General features: G+C 39.0%; 1 protein-coding gene across 4 annotated transcripts in view; it reads right to left on the bottom strand.

Moving 5' to 3' along the window:
- Window positions 1-14,622, bottom strand: part of CSNK1G1 (casein kinase 1 gamma 1) — a gene marked incomplete at its 3' end in the record, with an annotated part of 153,377 nt that extends 138,755 nt beyond the window's left edge. For 2 of the 4 annotated variants that reach the window (XM_080687150.1, XM_080687148.1), the window contains exon 1: window positions 14,340-14,532. Of the gene's footprint in view, window positions 1-14,295 lie in introns of all 4 variants that reach the window. The other 2 variants (XM_080687149.1, XM_080687147.1) reach the window with 2 other exon arrangements.

Genomic DNA, 14,622 nt, shown 5'->3' with positions numbered 1-14,622 from the left:
TTATTTATTCTAAAATCTAAAAGTTACTTTTTTAAAACATATTTTTATTGACTTCAGAGAGGAAGGGAGAGGGAGACAGATAGAAACATCAATGATGAGACTCACTGAACAGTCGCGTCCTTCATGCCCCACACTGGGGGATCAAGCCCACAACTCAGGCATGTGCCCAGACTGGGAATCGAACCGTGACCTTCTGGTTCATAGGTCAACACACAACCACTGAGCCATGCCGCTGGGCTACAAGATATTTTTTAAAAGCTGGATGAGGTGGTTCTAATTTAGTCACCATGAGTGAGAGGATAAAACCCAGAAACAGCTAATCACAAGTCACTTCATAGATATGGTATCACAAGAACTTTATACCTAAAAAACACAATACAAAAATTTCCACTGGTTATTTCTCACAACCACTTTTACAAGACAGTTCCAAGAAATGGAAATTTTATAAGAAATGGCTTCCTTCATTTCTATCTTTTAGTAGTCCAAAGGATTCTGCACATCATAATCAGATTTACCTTTCATACATACAAATACATCCTGTTACTCCCCAGCTTTAAAAACCTTCAGTGTGTCCCCCTACTTATTACAACATCAAATCTAACTTCCTCTGACTCTCTTTTCTTTCTATTATCCTCACCCGAGGATATGCTTCCATTGATTTTTAGAGAGGGAGAGAAAAAAAGACACATTATCAGTTGCCTCCCAGATGCACAGCGACTGGGTATTGAACCCATGACCCTTTGGTGCACAGGACTACACTCCAACCAACCAAGCCACACTGGCCAGGCCCTCTGCCTGACTTCCATTACCCTGTAGTAAGAGCTATTCTCAAACTTTAGTGTACACTGTAATCACCTGGGGTGCCTATTAAAACAGATTGTTGTATGCTACCTCTAGAATTTCCAATTCTGGAGTCTGAAGCAGGCCTCAAAACCTATATTTACAATACATCTCCAAAATGATCCCATTCTGTCTCCTTAAACTTATTTCTCCCTATTCCCTAACCAACACATAATTCTTTTATTGGATTCATCTTTCCACGAGCTGTGCCCAATTCTTCCTCCCTGCTTAACTTTGCTGCCCCAAAACACTTGCTTGCCTACCCAAATCATACCCATCCTTTAAGACTGTAGTTCTCAACACTGCCTTACATTACAATCACCTGAGAACACTTTTAAAAACTATGGTTGCGCCCTCACCGGTTTGGCTCAGTGGATAGAGCGTCGGCCTGCAGACTCAAGGGTCCCAGGTTCGATTCCCGGTCAAGGGCATGTACCTTGGTTGCGGGCACATCCCCAGTAGGAGGTGTGCAAGAGGCAGCTGATCGATGTTTCTCTCTCATCGATGTTTCTAACTCTATCCCTCTCTCTTCCTCTCTGTAAAAAATCAATAAAATATATTTAAAAACAACAACAACAACAACAAAAAACTATGGTTGCACCACCTGTCGGATTCTGATTCAACTGATCCTGGGGAAAGTTTCCCCATTTTACTCTGATGGGCAGGCAGAGTTGAGATCCACCACTTTACCTTCCTTCAATCTGTTTCCCAAAAGAATTATGAACACTCACTGAATTTTCTCCCCTCTAAATTCCTGTAGTGTTCCCAGATTATATTACCAAATTTAAAAGAAGTTACTTAACAGATTGTACTACTCTGTAACTTTCATTTTAAGTCTTATTTCTCCAACTTGATCTGGGATCATATCTTCAATTTCTACATTCTTACAGCACTGGTATCGTGATGAATACATAGTAGGAGCTCTGTGATTATTTCTTCATGGATTGTGGATTCAAAATAGAATTCAGAGCTTTAAAATATTTCTAATCTATCCAATTCAGGAAACTACACTCCCTCTTTTTAAATATTGTTTTGCAACAAACTAATTGTGTTATGGTGAGTCATTTAACTCCTTCCTGCCCCAATAAATAAATTGGAAAGAAAAATACTAATGTATCAAAATGCTGTGAAAAATAATAAAATTATTAATAGCATCATAAATGGTTCACAGTTGCTTCTTTAGAGCAAATGGCCTTTTCTAAACACATTAAGACTGTTTCAAAAAAGTTAAAGAGAATCAAAGCACAAATATTTAAAGCCCTGACTTGTTTTCTCAACAGATGTGTATCCTTCAAGCCCTGAATTCACCAGATACATATTAAATTAATCCCCACTTTTAGTTTTTATGTAACACTCCACTCTAGTTTTATAAATACTTCACCACATTAAGCAGAATCCACTAGTGCTTTATGACATTAAATATTAACAGATTATCTCCACTATGCAAAAAAAAAATACATTAAGATTCATTTTAATGCAGTCAAATGTGTGCTTGCTAAATATAGGCCAGTGGTCGGCAAACTCATTAGTCAACAGAGCCAAATATCAACAGTACAACGACTGAAATTTCTTTTGAGAGCCAAATTTTTTAAACTTAAACTTCTTCTAAGGCCACTTCTTCAAAATAGACTCGCCCAGGCCGTGGTACTTTGTGGAAGAGCCACACTCAAGGGGCCAAAGAGCCGTATGTGGCTTGCGAGCCGTGGTTTGCCGACCACTGATATAGGCTATCATATCTTCATTATTTTTATTTTATTTTTTTAAAATGTATTTTATTGATATTTCACAGAGAGGAAGGGAGAGGGATAGAGAGCTAGAAACATCGATGAGAGAGAAACATCGATCAGCTGCCTCCTGCACACCTCCCACTGGGGATGTGCCCGCAACCAAGGTACATGCCCTTGACCGGAATCGAACCCGGGACCTTTCAGTCCGCAGGCCGACGCTCTATCCACTGAGCCAAACCGGTTTTGGCTCTTCATTATTTTTAAATTGGCCAATTTCTATCTAGAATGTAAAAAGTAAATTTGCTCTTAACTAAAAATCCAGTGACACTTGGTACTTAAAGAAAAAAACAACTCACTTAACACTTTAGAAATTAACTAGGAAATTCAACCAAATATCTGAATTCTAATACTGTAGTAGTTTAATAGTCCAATTAAATTTCCTGGAATTTTCTTATAAAATCGTAATTTTTTCATGAACTAAATTGAACCAATTAATGTATTATATCAGAAATAGGACTGATATTCAGAAGCCATGGGGTCCAATCTAACATAAAGTATATAACCTTGAGCAAGTCACTTAGCCTCTGCATTTAAGTAGTCTCAACTCAAAAATGAAAGAATCTAACTAGACCATCTTCATTGTTTTCTTTTAGCTTTATGAATCCATAACCTATGAAACTCAAGAAACGTAATCATTAACCAGATGGATCCCATTAAAGACAAAGTGAGCTTATGTATTGATTGATATGGAGAACATCTATCTCTAGAAAAACTAAGTGCTTTCACAGAAACAGATTGTTCCTGCGTGTTATTTAACTAGGTGAAAAAGCAAACATAATCCACCAAACACGGAGCTACTAAACAATTTTTACATCATACCCTAGATGACCAGAATATGTGGATGTCACAATACAAATTAAGGTTAAGCCCTAGCTCGTTTGGCTCAGTGGACAGAAGGCCTGCGGACCAAAGGGTCCTGGGTTCGATTCCGGTTAAGGGCATATGCCCGGATTGCAGGCTCGATCCCCAGTAGGGGGAGTGCAAAAGGCAGCCGATCAATGATGTTCTCACTTATCATTGATGTTTCTATCTCCCTCTCCCTCTCTTTTCCTCTTTGAAATCAACAAAAAAATATATTTTTAAAAAAGATACTTTGGACTAACAAAGGGTGTCCCTATAAATCCAGAACAGGACATGATAAAGCCAACTAAAAGTGGATTCTACTTAATAATTACTACTTAGGCTATGTAAGAAATAGTGTATAAGGACAGCACTTTATTGCCATTATAATAGATATTCCCACTGAGTCAGAATTGGAAATAATCAGGCAACTACAACTAAGAAACAATCCTACTCTTCCTACTAAACCTTTGCCAGCTCAAGCTTCTGGATTGTTTCTTACAAGTGTAATAAGCAAACACTGGAGCTCTGGCCAAGAAATCTGTACAGCTGAAACCAGGAGTGACAATAAAATGCAACTGGCAAGGCACCTTAACTTTAGTGATGGTTCAAAAATTCTGAATTTAGATCTCCTTTACCACCTGCTACTGTCATATGGTCGGTACCACATTTAGCTCACACTTCCTAATCTCAAAGAATTAGGCACCTATCAGTTAACACTTAATGACCTAATACCAATCTTTTTGAAAGGGAAACTCAAGACTTTAAATAATGCTTCTAATTACATCTAAGAACGTTAGGAAAATCTCTTTTCAAAACCAGCCACAAATTATTTTATTCATTTTAGTTTCTTTTAAAAAAATGCCTAGGCCCAGCCGATGTGGCTCAGTGGTTGAGCTTGAGCATTGACCCATAAACCAAGAAGTCACTGGTTCAGTTCCCAGTCAGGGCACATGCCCAGGTTGGGGGCTCGATCCCCAGTGGGAGGCATGCAGGAGGCAGCTGATTGATGTTTCCCTCTCCAAAGTTTCTCTCTCTATATATCCCTCTCCCTAAAAAATCAGTAAGAACATATATTTTAAATGCCTGGGTTGGAGTGAGAGGGAGAGATGAACTGGCAGAGCCCAGAAGATTTTTAGGGCAGTGAAAATACTCTATATGACATTATAATGATAAATAAATGTTATCATATTTTTTAAACCCATAAAATATACAACACAAAAACTGAACCCTAAGTTAAATTATGAACTTTGGGTGATTATGTGTCAATGCAGATTCATCAATTATAAGGAACATACCACTCTGGTAATGTTGAAAATGAGGGAGGATGCCCTGGCCATTGTGGCTCAGTTGGCTGGACATCATCCCGTGCATCGAAAGGTTGATGGTTCGATTCCAGGTCACAGTACATGTCTGGGTTGTGGGCTCAATCCCCGGTAGGGGGTGTGCAGGAGGCAGCAGATTGATATTGTGCTCGCACACTGATGTTTCTCTTTTTCCCCCTCTCCCTTCCTCTCTCTCTAAAAATCAATTTAAAATGTTAAAGAAGGAAGGAAGGAAGGAAGGAAGGAAGGAAGGAAGGAAGGAAGGAAGGAAGGAAGGAAGGATGAGGGAGAGCTATGCATGTACTGTATGGCAACAGAGGGTACACAGGAAATCTCTGTACCTTCCTCTCAATTTTGCTGTGAACCCAAAACTATTCTAAACACACACACACACACACACACACACACACACACACACACACACAGAGCCTTTTTTCAAATACCACATTAACATTTTTGGAATAGAAAATATTTTTATAAAACAATTGAACATCCTTGTGCACAGACAGACACACTCCTTAAAACTTTCACAAAAATTAACTCAAAATGTATCTTAGAACTCAATGTAACATGCAAAACTATGAAAATTCTTGAAGATAATGTTAGAAAAAAATCTATGTGATCTTGGGGTTTGGCAATGAGTTTTTTGATACAACACCAAAGTATGCTCAATGAAAGAAAAACTTGGTAAGTATATACGTGTGTGTGTGTGTGTGTGTGTGTTTCTTTTAAAATATGTTTTCATTGATTTTTAGAGAGAGAAGAAGGGAAAGGGATAAAGAGATAGAAACATTGATGAGAGAGAAACATCATGGATCAGTTACCTCCTGCATGCCCCTTCCGGGTATGCAGCCCACAACCCAGGCATGTGCTCTGACCAGGAATCGAACTTCGACTTCTTGGTTCCTGGGTGGCACTTAACCACTGAACCACACTGGCTGGGCAAAACTTGTTAAATTCATTAAAGTTAAAAACATTTGTACTATGAAAGTCATTGTTAAGAGAATAAAGACAAGCCACAAATTGGAAGAAAGTATCTGCAAAACACATATCTGATGAAGGATTTGTATCCAAAATATACAAAAAACATTTAAAATTTCAATAATAAGAAAACAAACAACCCAATTTAATAAGTGGCAAAAGATTTGAACAGACGCCTCACCAAAGATACATAGATGATGGCAAATAAGCATATGAAAAGGTACTCAACATTGTATGTCATTGCAAATTTAAAAACCTATTAGAATGGCTAAAGTACATAAAACTGATAATACCAGATAATGACAAGGTGTGAGCAACAGGAATGCTCCTTCATTGCTGATGGGAATACAAAATGGTATAAATACTTTGGAAGACAGTTTGGCAGTTTCCTACAAAATTAAACATTGTGTTACCATAAAATCTTGCAATCACACTGCTAGATATTTACTCAAAGGAGTTGAAAGCATAGGTCTACATAAAACCCTGCACATGCATGTTTATAGCAGCTTTATTCATAATCACCAAAAAAAAATAGGAGAGTCAAGATGTCCTTCAATAGGTGAAGGGATAAAACAACTGTGGTACATCCATATAATGGAAAATTGTTCAGCAATAAAAGAAAATGAGCTATCAAGCCACAAAAAGACATAGAAGAAACTTAAAAGCATATTGTTAACTGAAAGAAACCAGTCTAAAAAGGCTACAGACTATATGATTCCAACTCTATGAAATTTTGGAAAAGGCAAACTATATATAGAGAGTAGAAAGGTCAGTGGTTGCCAAGGATTCTGGGGGAAGGCGAGGAGGGATGAATAGGTAAAACAGAATTTTTAGGGTGGTAAAATTATTCAGTATGAAATTGTATTATGGAAAATGTTATTATGCATTTGTTAAAACCCACAGAACTATACAACACAAAGAGTGAACCTTAATGAAAACTATGGATTATAGTTAATAATACGTATCAAAATAGGCAATATTGGTTCATTAATTGTAACTAATGTACCATACTAATACAAGATGTTACTAATAGAGAAAATGGGGAAGCAAGATATGTAGATATGAGAAATATGGAACTCTACCTGCTCAATTATTCCATAATTCTAAAACTGTTTTTTTTAAAAAAGGTCAATTTTTTTAAAATTGAGCATCCACAATCTCAAAAACTAGAATTTATAAAAATTCTAGTCAGTGAAAAAAAGAAATTGACTTTAAATAAAATCAAATTTTAATTTTAATTTAAATAAAAATATTTTAACTTTAATCCCATTGCCATTTTCTTGGCATTGGCCATATTGATCATATCCCTGCTCACTAACACCTACATCAGAGAGTGACAGCTAGGAAATGGAGAAGATACCCAGCTGGGAAGCTGCTTGATCAGTCATGGTTAGCAATTGAGCCTGAAGAACTAATGAGATCTGGTGACTATCACGGATACTCAAGCACACACACAAACACACAAAACTTAAAATATTTTCACATCATTCATTAATGCCAACAAACTATAGTTATAAATTTATCAAGAGGGATGTAAAGGTATGGTACTTCCATTCAGAGGCTCGAGTCCTCAACACCCCTTTTTGTAGGTTAAAGTTAGAATGGTCTGGCCAGTTTGGCTCAGTGGTTAAGCGTTGGCCCATGAACCAAGAGGTTACTGATTGGATTCCTGGTCAGGGCACATGCCCAGGTTAGGGGCTCAATCCCCAGTGGGGGGCGTGCAAGAGGCATCCATTTGATGTTGATGTTTCTCTCTCATCAATGTTTCTTACCCTCTCCCTCTCCCTTCCTTTCTAAAATCAATAAAAACATATATTTTTTAAAAAGTTAGAATGTATAAGCTACAGAAATCAATTTAGTTCCAATGCTTTGTTCCCTAGAAATTTATGTGGAATTTTGATGGAGACGTCAAACTGTAGCATTTTGATAGGCTTACCCAGCACCGAGGGGCGTTGCACCAAGTTCTTTTTGATGGCAAGGGCAATGGCTACCTGTTCACCCAGCTTCTCTGGCCAAGGCAAAATCCAAGAGAATATCCCTTTCCCCAGTATGTCAATGCCTCCATTGTGATGGATGAGCTATTATTGAAGAATAATTCCCATCCCTGACAGCCCAGGTCCTACCATAACTACACTATCCACTCAGCGTTTCTAGACAACTAACAGACTACAGTGGTTTAGAGGCAAGGTAGTCCATGTGTTTTCCTATATCACCAGAATACTCCTGCTGAAATCAAAGGATGGCCCTCTCTTCAGTCCATTTCTGTGATACCACACCAGTTCTACTTAAAGCTTCTCAAAGATGCCTGGGTTTTTAGGGTCCATGTTAGACGTCAACTACTGAAACCTGAACAAGTAATGGTCTTTTCCAGCTCAGTAAACCGAAAAGTCTGACCTCAAAATTTATTAAGATTCAAACTGAAAAGTGACAAGAATGTGCCCTATGAATTGTCATGGTATAGCAACTGGCATAGATAAGGCAAAACTCACTACCAAAAGACTAAGTGGATTTATCACTAAATAAAAAATCTCCAGCAGAAGCTCCTCTTCTGATTGCGTTATCAAAGGGAAAAATTTATTTATTCTGTATCTCCATAATCCATTTTCTTAGCAACTTCCACCAGGAGTGGACTATGGTTAAGCACTACTAACAATAATAGTTTACTAAGGAGTATTTGGAATCTTGCTCCTTGGCATGTCCTCAGTTTGGCTCAAATAAACTCACAGAAATTTATCTTAAAAAGAAAAGGAAAAGAATGGTTTATTAAGTGAATGATGACAAAGATATATGATGCTACCTAATGTTCACAGTCTGAAAAAAAAATTACTTTTAACCAATGTCTGTGAACTTTGTGTAACGCAGTATAAAAATGCAGATTCTTTGACTCTTGTGTTCACTGATATAGCTGAAATTATATAACCTAAATCAGAGGATTTTTATTTTTGAAAAATAATCTGATGAATTCAAAGCCACAAAACATGAAAGGGCGAGAAAATAAAAAATCTGAAACAGATGGCATCTAATTTTTTTTCCTGAGTCCATCTTGAACACAATCCCAATAATGTCAAAATCCAATTTAGCTCTCCAAATAAGTAAATCTCCCAAAACTGAAAATGGTAATTCTGCTCTGGTCAGTGCTGCCCAGTGGTTAGGGCATTAGCTTGCACATCCAAGGGTCAGATATTCAATTTCCAGTCAAGGGCTCAAACCTTGATTTTGGGTTCGTTCTCCAGCCCCAGTTGGTGGTTGGGGGGGGGGGGGGTGCGGGAGACAGCTGACACGTGTCTCTCTCTCACATCAATGTTTCTCTCTTTCTCTCCCCCTCCTCCTCTCTCCCTCTCTCCTACTCTCTCTCAAAAAGATGAATGGAAAAATTAACCAAAAAAAGAAGAAGAAAAGAAAGAAAATGGTAATTCTGCCCTGGCCAAGTAGCTCAGTTGGTTAAAGCGTCATCCCCAACAAGATCCCAGGACAGGGCACATACAAGAAGCAACCAATAAATGCATAAATGAGTGGAGCAACAATGTTTCTCTTTCTTTTTCTTTCTCTCCCTCTCATTACCCCTTTCCTCTAAAAAATCAATAAAAAAGAAAATGGTAATTCTGAAATAAATTTATTATTTTTTTTCCTCCCAGCTTCTTAAATTTTTTATATTAGGCAGAAAGAGTAGAGAGAAGTTAGATGTTTAAAAAAAAAATCATTCCAGCCCCACCTGGTTTTGCTCAGAGTGTCCGCCTGAGGACTGAAGGGTCCTCAATTCTGGTCAAGGGCACATGCCCAGGTTGTGGGCTCGAATCCCAGTAGGGGGCATGCAGGAGGTGGCCAATGAATGATTCTCTCTCATCATTGATGTTTCTATCTCTCTCTACTTCTCCTTCCTCTCTGAAATAAATATAAGTAGCCCTGCCAAAACCGGTTTGGCTCAGTGGATAGAGCGTCGGCCTGCGGACTGAAAGGTCCCAGGTTCGATTCCGGTCAAAAGCATGTACCTTGGTTTCAGGCACATCCCCAGTAGGGGGTGTGCAGGAGGCAGCTGATCGATGTTTCTAAGTCTCTATCCCTCTCCCTTCCTCTCTGTAAAAAAAATCAATAAAATATATTTAAAAATAAATAAATAAATAAACATAAATAATAAATATTAAAAAATACCATTCCACAAATTCTGAAGTTCTTTCATGAAACTCTACTTCCACTTATCTGAAGCCACTGAAGCACTTACTATCAAGATTGGTGATATTAAAATCTGTCTATGATATCAGCTCCTTTTTTCTGGATACAATGATTATTTATCTTCATTACAAAAGTTCACATCATATTTCAAAAAAAAAAAAAAAAAAGAAGAAGCTTTCAAATAACAAGCTCTAGAAGAATACTCATTTGGTTTGAGTAAAGCACTGCCTGGCATTTTAAAAACATTTACACAGTAACTTTCACTCCTGATTGACAGCACCAATAAAATTAGCTGTAGCCTAACTGGTTTGGCTCAGTGGATAGAGCATCGACCTGGGGACTGAAGGGTCTCGGGTTCGATTCCAGTCAAGGGCACATGCCCAGGTTGTGGGTTCGGTCCCCAGTGGGGGGCGTGCAGGAGGCAGCCGGTCGGTGATTCTCTCTCATCATTGATGTTTCTCTCTCTCTCTCCCTCTCCCTTCCTCTCTGAAATCAATAAAAATATATTTAAAAAATAAAAAATTAGCTGTATGTACTTTGTCCATTATTTGACTCTAGTATATGGTATATAAACCTTCCCAATTTTTCCTAAAGCTTTCTGAGCTCATCCAAGGAATGGATATTAAAGGAGTCATTTTTAGATTTCCTGACAAGCAAATTCCATAACTGACAACTGCAAAGATTCTTGGAACCGCCACATACTTTGAGTGGAAAAGGTCATTGAGAAATGTATCATCTATAACAATCTCTATTGTTGCCTATAATTTACGTAGATCTTTTTACTCTAACAGATAATATCCTCTTATAATACTATAATACATGGTTTATGAAAGTTTTATGATGAGAGTAGAAAATAGGCGCTCCTGATATCTTTACCAACAAAGCAAGATAACACTGCCTCAAATTTTAGATTCAAAAGATGAAAAAAATTATCCAGGAAAACACAGCTAAAAGCTTAAAGATACACTAAAAACTTTACACTCTTTAAAGGGCCATTCAGAAAGTGGAATAATCTTACAAAAAGCTACAACCACCAAAAACAATTTCAACTTTTTTTTCAAAAAAGGTATGGAGCCCTGCTGGTGTAGCTCAGTGGCTGAACGTCAACCTATGAACCAAGAGGTCCCTGGTTCAATTCCCAGTCAGGGTACATGCCTGGGTTTTGGACTCAATCCCCAGTAGGGGTGTGTAAGAGGCAGCAGATGGATGTTTCTCATCGATGTTTCTATCTCTCTATCTCTCTCTTCCTCTCTCTCTAAAATCAATACAAAATATATTTTGTAAAAAGGTATGGGTACTTTATTAATAATTTTAAATACATCAATCCATTTATCAATGTGACCAATATTTATTGCTTATTATATAGATGCAGTGGTGGATAAAACTTAAAATAGTATTTCTACCTCAAGGAGCATGCAGTATAGTTGGTGACTTTTATCAGAGTTTTTTCATATATTTTTTACACACAAAAACTATTACTAAAGTAAGTTACTCAATTTTTATCTGTTGAGTATAAAGCACATTTAAAAATTAAAAAAGTACAGCCAAGCCGGCATGGCTCAGTGGTTGAGCATCAACCTATGAACTAGGAGGTCATGGTTCGATTCCTGACCAGGGCACATGCCTGGGTTGCCGGCTCAATCCCCAGTGTGGGAGTGCAGGAGGCAGCTGATCAATGATTCTCTCTCATCATTGATGTTTCTATCTCTCCCTCTCCCTTCCTACTTGAAATCAATAAAAATATTTTTTTAAAAAATTAAAAAGTTGAGCCCTACAGGTTTGGCTCAAACTAAAGGGTCCTGGGTTTGATTCCACTCAAGGGGACATATCGTATGCAGGAGGCAACTAATCCATGTGTCTCTCTCACATCAGTATTTCTCTGTGTCTCCCCCCACCCTTCTATTCTCTCTAAAAATCAATGGAAAAATATCCTCTGGTGAGGATTAACAACAACAACAAAATTAAAAAGTATGGACTACATGTTACATCACAAAGCAAACTATATTAGCTGATAATATAACATACAACAGGTTACATATAACTATCATTTTAAAACTATAAAATAAACAAATTATAAAGACTTCATGTTCCTGAGATTTATTTCTATATTATCATGACTGACTTAAAGGCAGAAATTCACTCCATTTTTGTTTATTTTACAGATTATACATATAAGAATTCTGTAAATTTTGCTAATAGTTTAAATCTAATTAAGATGAGTCATGACACTGATATTAATTTTAATCTTAAATTACAACTATTTTATGCCCCAATTTAATTCTCTTCAGAGACATGGGATGTTAATTGAAATTTACATAAATTACTTTTTTGTTGTTGTTAATCCCCACCCGAGGATATTTTCCCATTGATTCTTAGAGAGAGTGGGAGAGGGAGGGCCAGAGAGAAACATCGATGTGAGAGAGAGACATCGATTGATTGCCTCCTGCACACAACACGACCTGACCCATCTGGGAGGGGGAGGGGGAAAATCCAGCCTGCAACCCAGGTACGTGCCCTTGACTTGAATCAAACCCTGGACCCTTCAGTCTGAGGGTGGATGCCCAAATCAGCTAGGATATAAATTACTTTTTAAATGTTTTATTTTTAAATAGATTTTATTGATTTCAGAGAGGAAGGGAGAGAGAGGGAGAATCATTGATCAGCTGTCTCCTGCACGACCCCCACTGGGAATCGACCCCGCAACTGGGCATGTGCCCTTGACAGAAATTGAACCTGGGACCCTTTAATCCACAGGCTATTGCTCTATCCCCTGAGCCAAACCAGCTAGGGCTTAAATATTTTTCTTATCAATCCATACTATATACAACACAAATCTGAGAAAACCTTTGAAACATTATTGGTATTTTGAATAAATGCACATATTCTACTTTATTTTTAAGAGTTAAGAAACTACTGATAACTGAATTTCATGCTACTTATGATCAATTTCTGTAAGTCACTGAAAGTCTTGTTGTATACATGTTTTCAAATATTATCAAATTCCCTTCCTATCTCAAGCCTTATTCCACCAAACTGGGCTACCTTGACTGTGTAAGATGAATGATAATTCATCTTTCAATTAGAAGGTGATTCCATTTAAAGTGGGCTATTATTTAAGTATATCACCACCTTACAATACTGGTAAGAATTTTAACTCATTTTATTTATGAAGAAAATAATTCTCTGGTAGTTCCATCCATGACTTGCCCAAGATCAACAACTAGCCAGTGGCAGTTTGGGTTCAATCCCAGATTTACCTACCTCAAAGCCAAAACTTCCCCTGGACCACAATTATCTCCTTAAAAGATTAAGAGACAGGCTCAAAAGCAGACAATCCAGTCTCTCTCAACATATCTATTCTAAGACATCAACACACAGTACTTACCAGTCCACTGATTGAAATAAAAATGAAGAGCTTCGTTCTGCTTCATTTAAACTAGGGCAGGCTTACTCGCAGGTAAAAAAAAAAAAAAAAAAAGAGGGTGGAAAAGGCTTGCCTCAACATGTCTCTCCTAGACCTCTATTCTATACTGTTCTATTCTATTTTTTTTATATATTTATAAACACCAATATCTACCAAACAAGACTATGCCGGACTAGCCTATAGTTTTGTGCTTTTCAGAATTGCAATTTTCTAAGATAATTTATACGATTTAATACAGAACTGAGAGACGCTGTTGAATATGTTATTCCAGCACTTTTCAAACATTTAAAGTATCATTTAGAGGCAACAAACCCAGTTCCACTCTCTTTTACGCTGTGATGCCGCCCACTGGGGGGGTACCGCTCCCGTACGACGCAGGGACAAGAGCAATAAAGGAAGAAGTGGGGGACGCACACGGAAGTTGGGTGGAGGAAGGTGTCCTTACCCACTCTTCTGCCTTAGCTCGGTCAAGGGCGGCTCCCCACGGTGTCCAGCCGAGTCACAATCCCCAAAAACCTCAAAACCGGGCTATGTCCCAGCGGGGTGGACAGGGAAAGCAGGCAATGGAAGCTTTGGATTGCTCCAACTAGCCTGCCGAGGTCTATGCCCTCCTTCTGGCGCCGGAGAACGCTCCCCCTTTCAAAGCGAGTCCTCCAGGTGGCAAACTCCCCGTCCACAACGACAGAAGTCTTCTGCATCTAAAGGGGAGCCTCCTCCGCAACATTCATCCAGCCACCCGAAACTCTCCGCCCGCGGTTTCCACCAGTCCCTCCTCTCCACCCCCGCAACCCTCCACAGACACAAGAGCCGGCCTGCGCCCCACCCAGGATCTCGGCGTCCCCCTTCCCGACCCGGAGAACGCGGCCCGCCCCCACCCCCCTCCTCCTGCAACCAGTCCCCACAAACACACACACACACACACACCCACCTTAGGCTCCAACCTCCGGGACCCGTCGAAGCCAGAGCGAGTACCTGGTCTGGTGGTGCTCCGGGGATCACAAGGGGCAGGCGCGGTCCCCTCCCAGAGGCGACGAGCGCTTCTTTACCCACCCACAGTGGTAGCTTCTCTCTTTCCTAGGAACCCGAGGGGAGGAGAGGTGTGGGAGGGGAGGGGGAAGGCGAGGAGCAGAGGGGCGACAGGAGCCGAGCCGGAACCACTAACACTGGCCCCACCCTCAGCCTGGAGCAAAGCACCCGGGCGCTCTGGATAGGACAAACTTAAAGCAGTTAGCGAGAAATTGACACAACCACTTCC

The sequence above is a fragment of the Plecotus auritus genome, assembly GCF_963455305.1.
Source record: "Plecotus auritus genome assembly, chromosome: 1".
Lineage (NCBI taxonomy): Eukaryota > Metazoa > Chordata > Mammalia > Chiroptera > Vespertilionidae > Plecotus > Plecotus auritus.
The sequence above is the reverse complement of the archived record's forward strand: the minus strand, read 5'-3'. Positions and strand labels throughout refer to the sequence as shown.